This window comes from Mus musculus, chromosome X, assembly GCF_000001635.26.
Source record: "Mus musculus strain C57BL/6J chromosome X, GRCm38.p6 C57BL/6J".
Taxonomy (NCBI): Eukaryota; Metazoa; Chordata; class Mammalia; order Rodentia; family Muridae; genus Mus; species Mus musculus.
This window is the reverse complement of record NC_000086.7, coordinates 163273865-163289311: the sequence shown is the minus strand read 5'-3', so window position 1 is coordinate 163289311 and position 15447 is coordinate 163273865.

The following is a 15447-nucleotide window of genomic DNA, read 5'->3' as shown; positions in this document are numbered from 1 at the left end:
GATTGCCCCATCTGGGGATCCATCCCATATACAGTCACCAAACCCAGACACTATTGTGGATGCCAAGAAGTGCTTGCTGAAAGAAGCCTAATCTAGCTGCCTCCTGAGAGGCTCTGCCAGAGCCTGACAAATACAGAGACAGATGCTTGCAGCCAACCATTAGACTGAGCACAGGGTCCCCAATGGAGGAGTTAGATAAAGGACTGAAGGAGTTGAAGAGGTTTGCAACCCCATAGGAAGAACAACAATATCAACCAACCAGACCCCCAGAACTCCCAGTGACTAAACTACCAACCAAAGAGTACACATAGAGGGACCCATGTCTCCAGCTGCATATGTAGCAGAGGATGGCCTTGTATCAATGGGAGGAGAGGCTCTTGGTTCTGTGAATGTTCAATGACCCAGTGTAGGGGAATTCCAGGGCAGGGAAGCAAGAGTGGGTGGGTTTGTGTGGGAGCACCCTCATAGAAGCAGGGGGAGGGGGAATGGGTTAGGGGTTTCCGAGGTGGAGGGAGGCAGGAAAGGGGATAACATTTGAAATGTAAATAAAGAAAACATCCAATAAAAAATTAAAATAAATAAATAATAAAATAATGCCCTTTCTTTATATTATGTTATAAAGGAGAGATCTAAGACCAAAAGAAGGTCAACCTAATTTAGCCCAATGAGATTGTCACCATGACTGAAACCTAGACATATTTTAACAAGCTAGGTTAGGTTGTAATTGGGCTACCTAATGCTAAATGACTTCCCATGAGCTACTCAGCAACACCCATGTTTTCTTTCTGCAGTGTTCTCACACTTGTTCCTTATCCATCCTCTCTGAGAGTTGTATGGGCAGAGGCACGCTGTATGTCTCATCTCATTCTGCAGTGAATCCCCAGCATCTAGCAAGATGGCAGATACAAGTTTTCTCAGATACATTTGGCCCCTTACTGGCCTTTTGCTTTCTCCATAATTTCACAAACTTGAGTACAATTGGTTACATAGAACCTTTCCAATCTTTTTTTTAAGGCTTGTTCTTACTTAATTCTAAGAAACAGTTCCAGGGCACAGATAGCCATGCTTCCATATAACCTAAAAATCTGAGTTCATTCTCTAAGGCCCACATTGTAGAAGGTGAAAATTGACTCCTGAAAGTTGTCCTTTGATCTCTGCACATGTATGAATATGCACACAGACACACAGAGACAGACATACACAATGGGGGGAGGGGGAGAAAAAAACCATTTAGCTTTTGTGTTGCTGTGACAAATCACTTTGACCAAAAGCAACTAAGGAAGGAAAACATTTTATTTATCTAGCAAGTTAATAGTCCATCATTGAAAGAAGCCAATACAGGACCTTGAAACAGAAACCAGGAAGGAAGGATGCTGACTGGCTTGCTCACAAGCTTATGTTCAGCTAGCTACCTTTCTTAATATAGCTCAGACTCACCTTCCTAGGAATGGTACTGCCCACAGTGGGCTGGGCCATCCTACACCAATTAGCAAATTTTTAAAAACGGCCACACCCACCTATCTATGCTGAACTTTCAGGTTACAAAGTTTAGATAGTCTTAACAATATTGAATCTGTGATATGTGACATTCAGAGTCCATGAAGAAGGACACGATTCTTCAATTGAGGTTTCCTCTTCCCAGCTGTGTCAAGTTGAGTAGTCGTCACACTCCCAAATAAATAAATGTGGAAATTCAGTTAATAGCTCCATATTGTAACCCATAACATTACAAAGCATGGGTTAAATCTTCGGTATTTCAACAATGTTTTGAGGTGCTGGGTATTGAACCCAGGCTCTCAAATATCCTAAGCAAGAGATCCACCACTGAGCTACTTCTCAGCCCGGTCTGAAAATGTGGAAATGGCCCATCGCATTGAGTAGATCAGTACGTTCCCAGGGGCAGATTAGACAGAATTTAATCACACATCCGAACAACACTGGGTTCCACATCCCTATGCTTTGCACCTTAAAAGATAGAAAAGCATATCCAGATAGATGCTGCACATTTCTTACCACCTCCTTCACCGATAGTGTTCTCACAGTCCTATTTTCTGCAAAGAGCAAAATCAATATTTCAGGGTAACCTTAGTATTAAGAGGATTCCTCATGACTCTCAAGATTCTTTTAATTGAATCTCCAAAGTCTGTGAAAAGGAAATCTAAGCCAGCATACAGTACATGTATAAATCCTTACATCTGGCCCTTTCTTAGTTCCAAGCTGCCAGCCTAAGGGTTTAGGGAAGGCAGTGGGGAAGAAAGTTCAGCATGAGGCTTTAGAGGACCTGAACAAGAAGGCGCCCAGGATTTTCAAAACCAGATAGATATGTGACACATAGCTCTCTTCACTGCATGCCAAGGGAAAACACACTAAAGCGGCTGTGATGGTTTGTATATTCTCGGACCAGGGAGTGGCACCATCTGGAGGTGTGGACTGGTTGGAATAGGTGTGTCACTGTGGGTGTGGGCTTAAGACTCTCATCGTAGTTGCCTGGAAGTCAGTCTCCCACTAGCAGCCTTTGGATGAAGACGTAGAATTCTCAGCTCCTCCTGCACCATGCCTGCCTGGATACTGCCATGCTCCTACCTTGATGGTAATGGACTGAACCTCTGAACCTGTAAGCCAGCCCAATTAAATGTTTTTTATAAGACTTGCTGTGGTCATGGTGTCTGTTCACAGCAGTAAAACCCTAACTAAAACAGATGTTGGTACCAGGGACTGGGGTATTTCTGTGATAGGCCTGACCATGCTTTTATTTGAAAGAATGTGGATTTTTGGACTTTGGATTTGGAAAGCAGTGGAATACTTTAAATGGGGCTTAATGGGTCATCCTAGTAGGAATATGGAAGACTTTGTTGCTGGGAGTAATTTGAACTGTGTTGACCTGGCCCAAGAGATTTCAAAGGAGAAGAATTTCAGAATGTGGCATAAAGACTGTTTTTGTGGTATTTTGGTGAAGAATGTGGCTACTTTTTGCCCATGTCTGAAAAGTCAGCCTGAGGCTAAGGTGAAGGGAATCAGATTAATTGCATTGACAAAGGATATTTCAAAAAAGCTCAGCAGAGACTTTGTTCTCTGATTAAATCTTATGAAGAGAAGTTTAAACAAGCATAGCAAGCTTAGAAAGGAAAAATATAAAATATATGGTTCGAGTATTAAAGGGGTACCAGGAAGTGAAATAGAGCAAAATCCTGTGTTCTAGGAGATAACAGATTAAGGGTGTGGGACCTTGGGGCAAGATCCTACACAGCTAAATTTAGATCCAGACATGGTGGTACACATCTTTAATCCCAGGAGACAGGCATGCTGATCTCTGCATTCAAGGCCAATCTACAGAGCAAGACCCAGGATAGCCAAGCTTAGGCAGTAAAGGATTTGGAAAACAGAAAGCCAGTGACAATGTAATAGTACAAGCGGGTCATGTTCTAATCCTGCAAGCAGCAGAACTCGGCAGCTTCAGCCATGTGGCTCTGGCTCTAGAGTTAAGAATGTAAGGAACTTCTGGGACAATTGATACTTGTTAGCTGAAGCTAAGAAATTAGCAATGATTATGAAGAGACTAGCATCATCGAGGTGAAATCTTCTGGGAAGTGTTTTCTGGGAGCACAAAGAAGCTGTGTTCCAAAGATAGCCAAGGTTGTACCTTGTGCTGCAGCTGGACTTGGTAATGTGTAAGAATCACCCAGGTGGTACTGGTTTTGAAGGCATGAAGGTGCCATGAAGAACAGCTGAGGCTTGGCACTGTGAGAGGTCACGGAAGGCCATTGGAGAAGGTATAGCCTCAGCTGTAGTTGATGGCCCAGGACTGAAGGGGTCAGGCAAAGGATTTGAGGCTTGGCACTATGAAGAGAGCCTATTGGTGAAGCCTAGTTGGAATGGAACACCCCAGTGTATTGGAGATGTCAGTACCATGGGATGATCACCAAGAACAGCAGCCGTAGTGGAGTGAATCAACCTGAGCTTAGAGTGCTACAGAGGGCAGAGCTGGAGAAGTGATGCCAGCCCTTAGGAGGAGTCCAAAAGATCAAGTGGAATCCCAGACACTGAAACAAGAAGCTGTAACATTGAAATTGCCTTGGAGACTCAAAGATGTTAAAGATGCCAGAGCCATGGGGTACATGCTGAGGAAAGCTGCTAACAGGGAGTGGAACCAGTCCAGGAGAAAGCAGTTTGTTGTAGTCAACAAAGATGAAAAAGGAGTGGCGATCTGAAGACTGCTTTGACATCAGCCATGGAGATGCAGAGTTTGGAGTTTGCCCAGCTGGTTTCCTGTCTTTCTTTGGGGATTATAGTTAATTAGTTGGATGAATCTCAGAAGAGACCTTGAACTTTGGACTTTTAGCATTGTTGAGACTGCTATAGACTATGAGGACTTTGAAAGTTGAACTAAATGCATTTTGCATTATGATATGTTTAAGTATGGCCCCCATAAGAAAGAAAGAAAAAAACAGTATGGCCCCCATAGACTCATGTTTTTGAAAAAGTCTATGAGGGCCAGGGAGTGAAATGTGATGGTTTGTATATTCTCGGACCATGGACTGGCACCATCTGGAGGTGTGGCCTGGTTGGAATAGGTGTGTCACTGTGGGTGTTGGCTTAAGAGTCTAGTTGCCTGGAAGTCAGTCTTCCACTAGCAGCCTTTGGATGAAGACATAGAACTCTCAGCTCCTCCTGTGCCATGCCTGCCTGGATACTGCCATGCTCTCACCTTGATGATAATGGACTGAACCTCTGAACCTGTAAGCCAGTCCCAATTAAATGTTGTTTTTTATAAGACTTGCCGTGGTCATGGTGTCTGTTCACAGCAGCAAAACCCTAACTAATACAGTGGCTTTCTCTTGTTACTTTGTTTTCACAGAAGCCTAGCCAACATGCAAGTAGAATGGATTCTATGTGTCACATATCACAGACTCAATATTGTTAAGACTGTCTAAACTTTGTAACCTGAAAGTTCAACATGATAATAAAAAACATCACATTGATGATTTTTATAGATGTTAATAAATTGATCCTAAAATTTCTAAAGAAGTGCACAGGACATTGACTAGACAGATTAGAAAAAAATAAAAAACACAGACTAGGAAGACTCTTTTGAATTTTAAGACAAACAAATTAAAGCATCTAAGAATTGGAGCAAAACATTATTATTCATAGGAAATTGAAAATAATATACAAATTAACAGAATTAATGCTCATTCTATTGAGTATTCACTTTAGAATAATCTTCAGAATTACTTACCGAAAAATAATATGTGCCTAATGTACTATCGGTTTATTCCATTTTAGAAATACAGACTAGGAAACTCTTACATGCTTCTAACTAGGAGAAATTTATAACTATATAAATAGGATTGTGTTCATGTTAGGAACAAATAGAGCAATAAGAAAACCAATGCAAATACCTCTCAGTAATAGATAAGATACGTACATCATAATCATCACATGAAGGAACATTATGCAACAGTGAACTAAGTACTTAATCTCTTGTCTACCGATTCCACTTGTGATCCTATATAATGTTTTCAGAGTGCTGGCAATGAGTGACAGGTTGGACCAGGATAGAAGAGGAAGTAGATCAACAAAACCTCAAATCTTGGTCTGACTTAGGAAGCAAACTCTAAGGACAACCTAAGAGACAACGGCCTGCACATTTTTATTTCCCTGGGTCATCAATGTCTCCAGGCTCTGGAGTTTGAATGGGTCACTATAAAATGACTCCAAAAGAAGCTTTTACATTCAATTTTGTGTATCAAATGCATCAAGTGTAGAGTTAGATTAAATCTCTTCTTAGTTCCCTGAGTCTTTTGATCAAAATAGAAAGGGTTCTTTTCTTCTTTCATTGTGATACATAATAGCATATGTCTTATCCTAGGATTGTCACCAATTTCTCAATAATAATTTTGCTCTCCATTCAACCCACATAAAAGCTCACTGTTTCAGCCTTTGTGAGTACTAGTTCGACTGAGGGTAACAAGCTTCCTGAAGAGCTACAATGTGTTTGTGTCTTCTAGTTATAGTTGACATCCTTATTTAACAGCACAGTTCCCCTATTTAAAACATTATGTATCTCCTTGATTTCTTCTTGTCTTTTTCTCCCACGAAAGTTGGAGTTCATCATCAAAACCATTTCAGAGACACTTCAGTTTTCAATCATCCAGATTCGAACTACTCTTTTGTTCTCACATACACAGCCTCAAACAAAATGGCTTCTGAAAATACAAAGCACATCAGGGGCCATCTGTAAGCGACATCCCACTTACTTATAAACCAGTGTGTGTCCATCAGCTTGTAGATGGCCACGTTCTTGTTGCATTTTCACACTGGAGAGGAAACAGACAAAACTCTAAATCCTGATGTTTCCTCTTTTAAGGACATTAATCTACCTGGTGAGATGGGTCAGCAGGTAAAAGCACTTGCTGCTAGACCCAAAGACCTGAGTTCAATCCCCAGAATTCACACAGTGAAAAGACAGAACCAACTTCCCTGATGTCCACACCCACTCCATGATGCAAACCAATCCACATACACATAAACACATAGAGACACAAACAAACCAATAAATGAGCAAATATAATTTTTAAGGTAGGAAGAGCTAGAGAGACAGTTTAGCTGTGAAGAACTAACTGCTCTTGTAAATAGCATAAATTCAGCTCCCAGTACCCACATCAGGTGGCTCACAACTACCTGTAACTCCAGCCCCAGAGAATCTGATACACACACACACACACACACACACACACACTTTAAAAGTTAATTTTACAAAAAGAAAATGAAGACACTAATCCCATAGGATCATGGTTCCACCCTTACAATATCATTTCACAATATAATTACTTCCTGAAATGGAAACTTCTGGTTTCTTTGGAAAGTCAGCTATGTCAAGTGATGTTCTGCTATGGCACACAGGCTAAAGAATGTTTTGCTAAGCCGGACGTGGTGGCGCACGCCTTTAATCCCAGCACTCGGGAGGCAGAGGCAGGCAGATTTCTGAGTTCAAGGCCAGCCTGGTCTACAAAAGTGAGTTCCAGTACAGCCAGGGCTACACAGAGAAACCCTGTCTCAAAAAACCAAAAAAAAAAAAAAAAAAAAAAAGAGAATGTTTTGCTAAAGCAGACACACAAAAGAATGTTTTGCTGAAATCTACAGCAAACCAGTAGCCAACATCAAAGTAAATGGAGAGAAGCTGGAAGCAATCCCACTAAAATCAGGGACTAGACAAGGCTGCCCACTTTCTCCCTACCTTTTCAACATAGTACTTGAAGTATTAGCCAGAGCAATTCGACAACAAAAGGAGATCAAGGGGATACAAATTGGAAAAGAGGAAGTCAAAATATCACTTTTTGCAGATGATATGATAGTATATATAAGTGACCCTAAAAATTCTACCAGAGAACTCCTAAACCTGATAAACAGCTTCGGTGAAGTAGCTGGATATAAAATAAACTCAAACAAGTCAATGGCCTTTCTCTATACAAAGAATAAACAGGCTGAGAAAGAAATTAGGGAAACAACACCCTTCTCAATAGTCACAAGTAATATAAAATATCTTGGCGTGACTCTAACTAAGGAAGTGAAAGATCTGTATGATAAAAACTTCAAATCTCTGAAGAAAGAAATTAAGGAAGATCTCAGAAGATGGAAAGATCTCCCATGCTCATGGATTGGCAGGATCAACATTGTAAAAATGGCTATCTTGCCAAAAGCAATCTACAGATTCAATGCAATCCCCATCAAAATTCCAACTCAATTCTTCAACGAATTGGAAGGAGCAATTTGCAAATTTGTCTGGAATAACAAAAAACCTAGGATAGCAAAAAGTCTTCTCAAGGATAAAAGAACTTCTGGCGGAATCACCATGCCAGACCTAAAGCTTTACTACAGAGCAATTGTGATAAAAACTGCATGGTACTGGTATAGAGACAGACAAGTAGACCAATGGAATAGAATTGAAGACCCAGAAATGAACCCACACACCTATGGTCACTTGATCTTCGACAAGGGAGCTAAAACCATCCAGTGGAAGAAAGACAGCATTTTCAACAATTGGTGCTGGCACAACTGGTTGTTATCGTGTAGAAGAATGCGAATCGATCCATACTTATCTCCTTGTACTAAGGTCAAATCTAAGTGGATCAAGGAACTTCACATAAAACCAGAGACACTGAAACTTATAGAGGAGAAAGTGGGGAAAAGCCTTGAAGATATGGGCACAGGGGAAAAATTCCTGAACAGAACAGCAATGGCTTGTGCTGTAAGATCGAGAATTGACAAATGGGACCTAATGAAACTCCAAAGTTTCTGCAAGGCAAAAGACACAGTCAATAAGACAAAAAGACCACCAACAGATTGGGAAAGGATCTTTACCTATCCTAAATCAGATAGGGGACTAATATCCAACATATATAAAGAACTCAAGAAGGTGGACTTCAGAAAATCAAATAACCCCATTAAAAAATGGGGCTCAGAACTGAACAAAGAATTCTCACCTGAGGAATACCGAATGGCAGAGAAGCACCTGAAAAAATGTTCAACATCCTTAATCATCAGGGAAATGCAAATCAAAACAACCCTGAGATTCCACCTCACACCAGTCAGAATGGCTAAGATCAAAAATTCAGGTGACAGCAGATGCTGGCGTGGATGTGGAGAAAGAGGAACACTCCTCCATTGTTGGTGGGAGTGCAGGCTTGCACAACCACTCTGGAAATCAGTCTGGCGGTTCCTCAGAAAATTGGACATAATACTACCGGAGGATCCAGCAATACCTCTCCTGGGCATATATCCAGAAGATGCCCCAACTGGTAAGAAGGACACATGCTCCACTATGTTCATAGCAGCCTTATTTATAATAGCCAGAAGCTGGAAAGAACCTAGATGCCCCTCAACAGAGGAATGGATACAGAAAATGTGGTACATCTACACAATGGAGTACTACTCAGCTATTAAAAAGAATGAATTTATGAAATTCCTAGCCAAATGGATGGACCTGGAGGGCATCATCCTGAGTGAGGTAACACATTCACAAAGAAACTCACACAATATGTACTCACTGATAAGTGGATATTAGCCCCAAACCTAGGATACCCACGATATAAGATATAATTTGCTAAACACATGAAACTCAAGAAGAATGAAGACTGAAGTGTGGACACTATGCCCCTCCTTAGAATTGGGAACAAAACACCATGGAAGGAGTTACAGAGACAAAGTTTGGAGCTGAGATGAAAGGATGGACCATGTAGAGACTGCCATATCCAGGGATCCACCCCATAATCAGCATCCAAACGCTGACACCATTGCATACACTAGCAAGATTTTATTGAAAGGACCCAGATGTAGCTGTCTCTTGTGAGACTATGCCAGGGCCTAGCAAACACAGAAGTGGATGCTCACAGTCAGCTAATGGATGGATCATAGGGCTCCCAATGGAGGAGCTAGAGAAAGTAGCCAAGGAGCTAAAGGGATCTGCAACCCTATAGGTGGAACAACATTATGAACTAACCAGTACCCCGGAGCTCTTGACTCTAGCTGCATATATATCAAAAGATGGCCTAGTCGGCCATCACTGGAAAGAGAGGCCCATTGGACTTGCAAACTTTATATGCCCCAGTACAGGGGAACACCAGGGCCAAAAAGCGGGAGTGGGTGGGCAGGGGAGTGGGGGTGGGTGGATATGGGGGACTTTTGGTATAGCATTGGAAATGTAAATGAGCTAAATACCTAATAAAAAATGGAAAAAAAAAGAATGTTTTGCTGAAGCAGAGGCAGTGAAAGTGTTTTGCTAAAGCAGACATGTAAAAGAATGTTTTCCTGAAGGAGACACAGGTGAAAGAATGTTTTCCTACAGAGAACACATAAAAGGAGTCATGATGTTTAGAACGAATATAAATATGACCCACAGACAGTGGGAGCTCAAGCATTTTACTCCACCTCACTAGTCTTCACTGAGATGCACATATACTGGGTCTCCTAACATTGCTTTGCTGAGCTTTGCTTATGGTGACTTCATCAAGAGAAACTCGCCAAAGAACTCCTCCTGATGTTCCTGCAGCTTCTCACCACATCCTCCAACTCTGGCCGGTTGGCTAGCCTTGCAGATTCTTCTGGACTGAACTGCCCTTGTGTGGTGCCTGCCGAAAGGACTGGACTACAGCTGCTGATTCATGTTTGGTGTTTGCTAATAGATTGAATTGAGAACAAATATTAGAATCCCCTCAAACAACTATTTCTAAACAGGTCCACTACCCCCGTGTCCTAATAACCTTTCTATTCCATTACCTCTAGTGGGTGGTGGGCTAGAGGTGAGGTTGAACCCTAATTAAAGTAAGTTGAGAAAAATGTATTCCTATAACTTCCTTATTCCTACTATAGCCATACTGGGAGTTAGTGTTTCAGTGAGTCAACGGGGGCTACAGACTCAGCCCATTGGCCCAGAACACAGTGTAACATGAAGTATATGTGGTTAAGGGACAGGTTAATTTTGTTGCCTCTGTGTTACCTAGAGTCCAAGATGGAGAACGCAAAGAATCTAAGGATCAGACCAGCCTTCAAAATCATGACAAAGATATTTCTGTTAAAGTTAGGAGAGACGACCTATTTTCTTCACTAGTTTCTTAGTCCGACAACACTAGTTGCACTTTTTAAATATTTAGATACATGGCATGTACGCATTGTTGGACTTGTATTTCAGTCCCTACAAATGTTAGCAGTCTCCATCTTCCTTCACTGCAATCACCGAGTAACAATTTGCTTCCTTCCAGGAATAGTCTTTAACTTCAGGGAAGCAGTTGCCATCCCATAGTCAAAAACTCTGACCCAGAATTGTTCCTGTCTGGAAGAAGTACAGGGACAAAAATGGAGGAGAGCCTGAGGAAAAGGAGGTCCAGTGACAGGCCCAAATTGGGAACCATCTCAAGGGGAGACCTCAAGGCCTGACACTATTACTGATGCTATGGTATGCCTACAAATAGGGTCCTATCATAACTGTCCTCTGAAAGGCCCAACAAACAGCTGGAAGAGTCAGATGCAGATATTTACACCCAACCAATGGACAGAAGCCAGGGAGCCCTGTGATTGAATTAGGGAAAAGCTGGAAGAAGCTGAGGAGAAGGGTGACCCTGTAAGAGGACCAGCTGTCTCAACTAACCTGGACTCCCAAGATCTCTCAGACACTAGGCCGCCAACCAGGCAGCATACAACAGCTGATATGAGGCTCCCCGACACATATACAACAGAGGACTGCTGGATCTGGACTCAGTCAGAGAAGATGTACTTAACCCTCCAGAGACTTGAGGCCCCAGGGAGTGAGGCCTGATGGCATGGGGTTGGGGGATGGGAACATCCTTTGGAGATGGGTAGGGAGGATGTGTTGGATGTGGAATAGTCAGAAGGTGGACAGGGAGGGGGATAAAGTCTGGACTGTAAAAAAAAAGATTAAAGAATGAATTTTTAAAAATATTTTATTATTACGTATTTTCCTCAATTACATTTAGAATGCTATCCCAAAAGTCCCCCATACCCTCCCCCCCCCACTCCCCTACCCACCCATTCCCATTTTTTGGCCCTGGCGTTCCCCTGTACTGGGGCATATAAAGTTTGCCTGACCAATGGGCCTCTCTTTCCAGTGATGGCCGACTAGGCCATCTTTTGATACATGAATTTTTAAAAAGAAAAAAAATAAAGTCCCTTGAAATATATGTTTACTATGTGTGACTATGCTTACAATTGGTTATATATAGAACATCCATTGCCCTTTGTTCTCAAGTTAGATATCTGCCAACATTCCAATTGAATCTTAGTTTCTCTCTATGTTGCAACATATATAAGCTATGTGAAAAGGCATCTCAGAAAAGTGTCATATCTTCCGTCCATTCTCTCCCCTTCAACTTCACATTCCTGAGAGTCAAGCATTTTAATAAATTTTTAAAATTATTCTTCTAGCATGTCTTTCTGTAACTAGAAGCCAAATGTCTACATATATCCTCATCTCTTACTCTTTTGCTGCACAAGGCATCAGTACTGCATCTTGTGTCTTATGACAACAAACAGACTAAGTCCACTCTAAATTGGTATCTTTCTCAACCCATTCTCATTACACATAAAACTCCATTATATACAGGCAGGTGAGATGGCTCAATGGGCGAGCCACTTGCCTTGAAAGCCTGAAAACCCAAATTTGATCCCTGGGAGGCACATAAAGGTAGAGTAAGAGGATACGACGTTCCATGAAGCTGTCTTCTGACACCCCTATGCACACAGTGGCAAACACAGATCCTCCCCCTACTCACATAATAATGCATGTTTAATGCCATGCTATAAACAGGCCACAGATTATTTTAACTGATCTCCGTGTCATATGTATTTTTACCCATCTCGATCTTTTGCTATTTTAAGCCTCACTACCACCAAAAATCTTTTCCCTCTATCTCTTCAGGACTATGCAGGAATATCTTTTCCACAGATTTCTAGAAGAGGAATTCCTAGGAATTCAAAGAGCAATTATGTCTGTGATTTCAATGGAGGTTATGAAACTCCTCCAAGACATACATGAAGAATATCCAAGTTAGATCTCTGCCAGCATTCCACTTGAATCTTAGTTTCTGACTCTGTACATACAACATATATAAGCCATACAAAAGTTTGAGAAGGTAGAGTATGGTGATATAGATCTATAATCCTCCTCACTCAGGAATCACAGAAGCAGAATTGCCATGAGTTCAAGCCAAGCCTTGGCTACATACTGTGCTCAAAGCCAGCCTAAGCTGCAAAGCAAGACTCTGTCACAAAGAAAGAAGAAAGAAAGAGAGAAAGAGAGAAAGAGAGAAAGAGAGAGAGAAGAAAGAAAGAAAGAAAGAAAGAAAGAAAGAAAGAAAGAAAGAAAGAGAGAGAGAGAAAGAGAGAGACAGAAAGAAAGACAGAAAGAAAGACAGAAAGAAAGAAAGAAAGAAAGAAAGAAAGAAAGAAAGAAAGAAAGAAGGAAGGAAGGAAGGAAGGAAGGAAGGAAGGAAGGAAGGAAGGAAGGAAGGAAGGAAGGAAGGAAAGACAGAGATGGGATTGGAGAGATGGCTCAGCCATTAAGAGTACTTGCTGCTCTTGCAGAGGACCTATGTTCAGTTCCCAGAAACACACTAAGCAGATCACAAGTACCAGAAACTCCAAGAATAGACTCTAGTACCCTCTTCTGGACTCTGTAGGTACTTATGTGCACATACAAAAAAGCAGGCACACACATGCATGCATTAATTACAAGTATAAAAATATATTTTTAAAGAACAATAGCAAAAAGCAGTTTGGAGATTTATGATATTGTCTATTGTGCAATCTAATATTAATATGTAATCTAATCTCTCTAAGTGGCTTCTAGAGAAGCATTCATTACTCAAATCTTATAAAGGACATCACCCATGATGATTGGGTGATTCTATTGATTCCTTTTAACTTTTTAAAATTTTTAGTGATATGAAGGGATTTTTGGTGTGCGGAAAGGTTTTTTTCTCATGGATGTCTACTTTTACTTAGGTCCTATATTTTAGTGAAAGACTTGGCAGCCCTGAGCATCTTCCCACTCCTATTCATTACCTACAATTAGCTCTGCCCATTCATTAGTCCAAAATATCCCACATGAATATTCATTTGCCACACACTTATCTCCATCCTTTCCCCAAGACAGCTCAGGTATCTCAGCTCTTCCAGATAAAACTGTTATAAATACACACAGGCAAAATGCATACATAAAATAATGATGGATCAACAAAATAAGTTTATTTTGTTTAGAAGTCTATGTGTTTAAAATCTTTTTTGAAGTATTTTAAGATGGAGAGACAGCTCAGTAGGTAAGAGCGAATGCATGGCCATACATACCTCTGACCCTGCTGTTAGGGGTAGAGACAGGCAGATACCAGGAACTTCTCTGACTAGCCAGCCTAACCAACTTGCCATGTGTCAGGTTCAATAAGAAACTTTGTCCCAATAAATAAGGTAGAGAGCATTAAAGGAAGCTACCAATGTCTCCCTCTGGCCTCCATATGTGTGTACAGGTGCACATATCTGCTCACAAATGTGCACATATATCATATGCATACCCTACACATACCTGCAGAGATATACATACATTTTTTAAAAATGCAATTTATTGCTATAAAACTCAAGCAGATGCTTATACCTGAAACATAAAAATGTAAACTGGAACCAGTACTTTATATTTTGACCTTAATCATAGTGGTTTGAATGAAAATGACCCCCATAGGCTCATAGGGACAGCATTATAAAGAGATATGTAGCCTTGTTGGAGTACATGTGGCACTTTCAGAGGAAATGTGTCAATGGGGGTGGGCTTTTAGGTCTCAAGTGCACAAGCAAGGCCTACTGTAGCAATCTGTTCCTGCTGCCTGCCAATCCAGGTGTGGAACTCTCAGCTCCTTCTCTAGTACCATGTTTGCCTAAATACCACCATGCTTCCTTCCATGACGATAATGGAACTAACTTCTGAAATTATAAGCCAGCCCCAATTAAATGTTTTCCTTTATAAGAGTTACCAATGTCATGGAGTGTCTTCACAGCAATAGAAACCCTAACAAAGACAATATCTCTGATTAGCTTCATTTCAAGATATATACCTGGTAAGGTCCAGAAAAGCTTTTGAACTTGTATACCAGTAAAAAGATTTTTTTAAATTTCTTTCTAATGTTTTCTTTTTATTTTTACTTTACATAATATATATACATATATATATGTATGTGTGTGTGTGTGTGTGTGTGTGTGTGTGTGTATTCTAGTGCCTAGGGAGGTCAGGGTCTTGAGATCCTTCAGAGACTGGAATTACAGGCAGTTGTGAGTAGCCCAACATGGGTAGTAGGAACTAAAATTGTGTCCTCTGGAAGAGGAGCAAGTACTCTCAACCACTGAGCCATCTCTCCAGCCCTAGAGAAACACTTTTAAATGCTCTTGTTTGATGTAATCACACATTTTTTTTTTGAGGGAACAAACCCGTTGCCCATTAAAAGAAAAAAGAATAAATAGCTATGCATATTCATCCAGTAAAAATTAGTGTCCTGGAGTTAGTCATGTAAACTTGGACAACTTTTACAATGAAATATTGGTAAAACAAAAAAAAATGCAAACTGTAGACTATATGAACATGCCCCCAATGAAGTTCCCTAAGTAAAACACAACACAATGGTAGCTAGACCATATTCCCCAATACAGGAACAACAGGTCACTTAAGGTTGCAAAGAATTTGACATGCTGATGGCCCATATTGAGATATCCTGTTAATGTTAAATATAGTCAAGGTTTCAGAGTATTGGTATGAGAAAAAAATGAAAAATGCCTCATTGATCATTTTTCTTTGGACTTCATGGTAAAAGCAATGGATAGTTCCCAGAGCAGCAGTCAGGGAACATCTCTGAAGAGGTAGAGAGCAAATACTTTAGGTTTTATGGACCATACTGT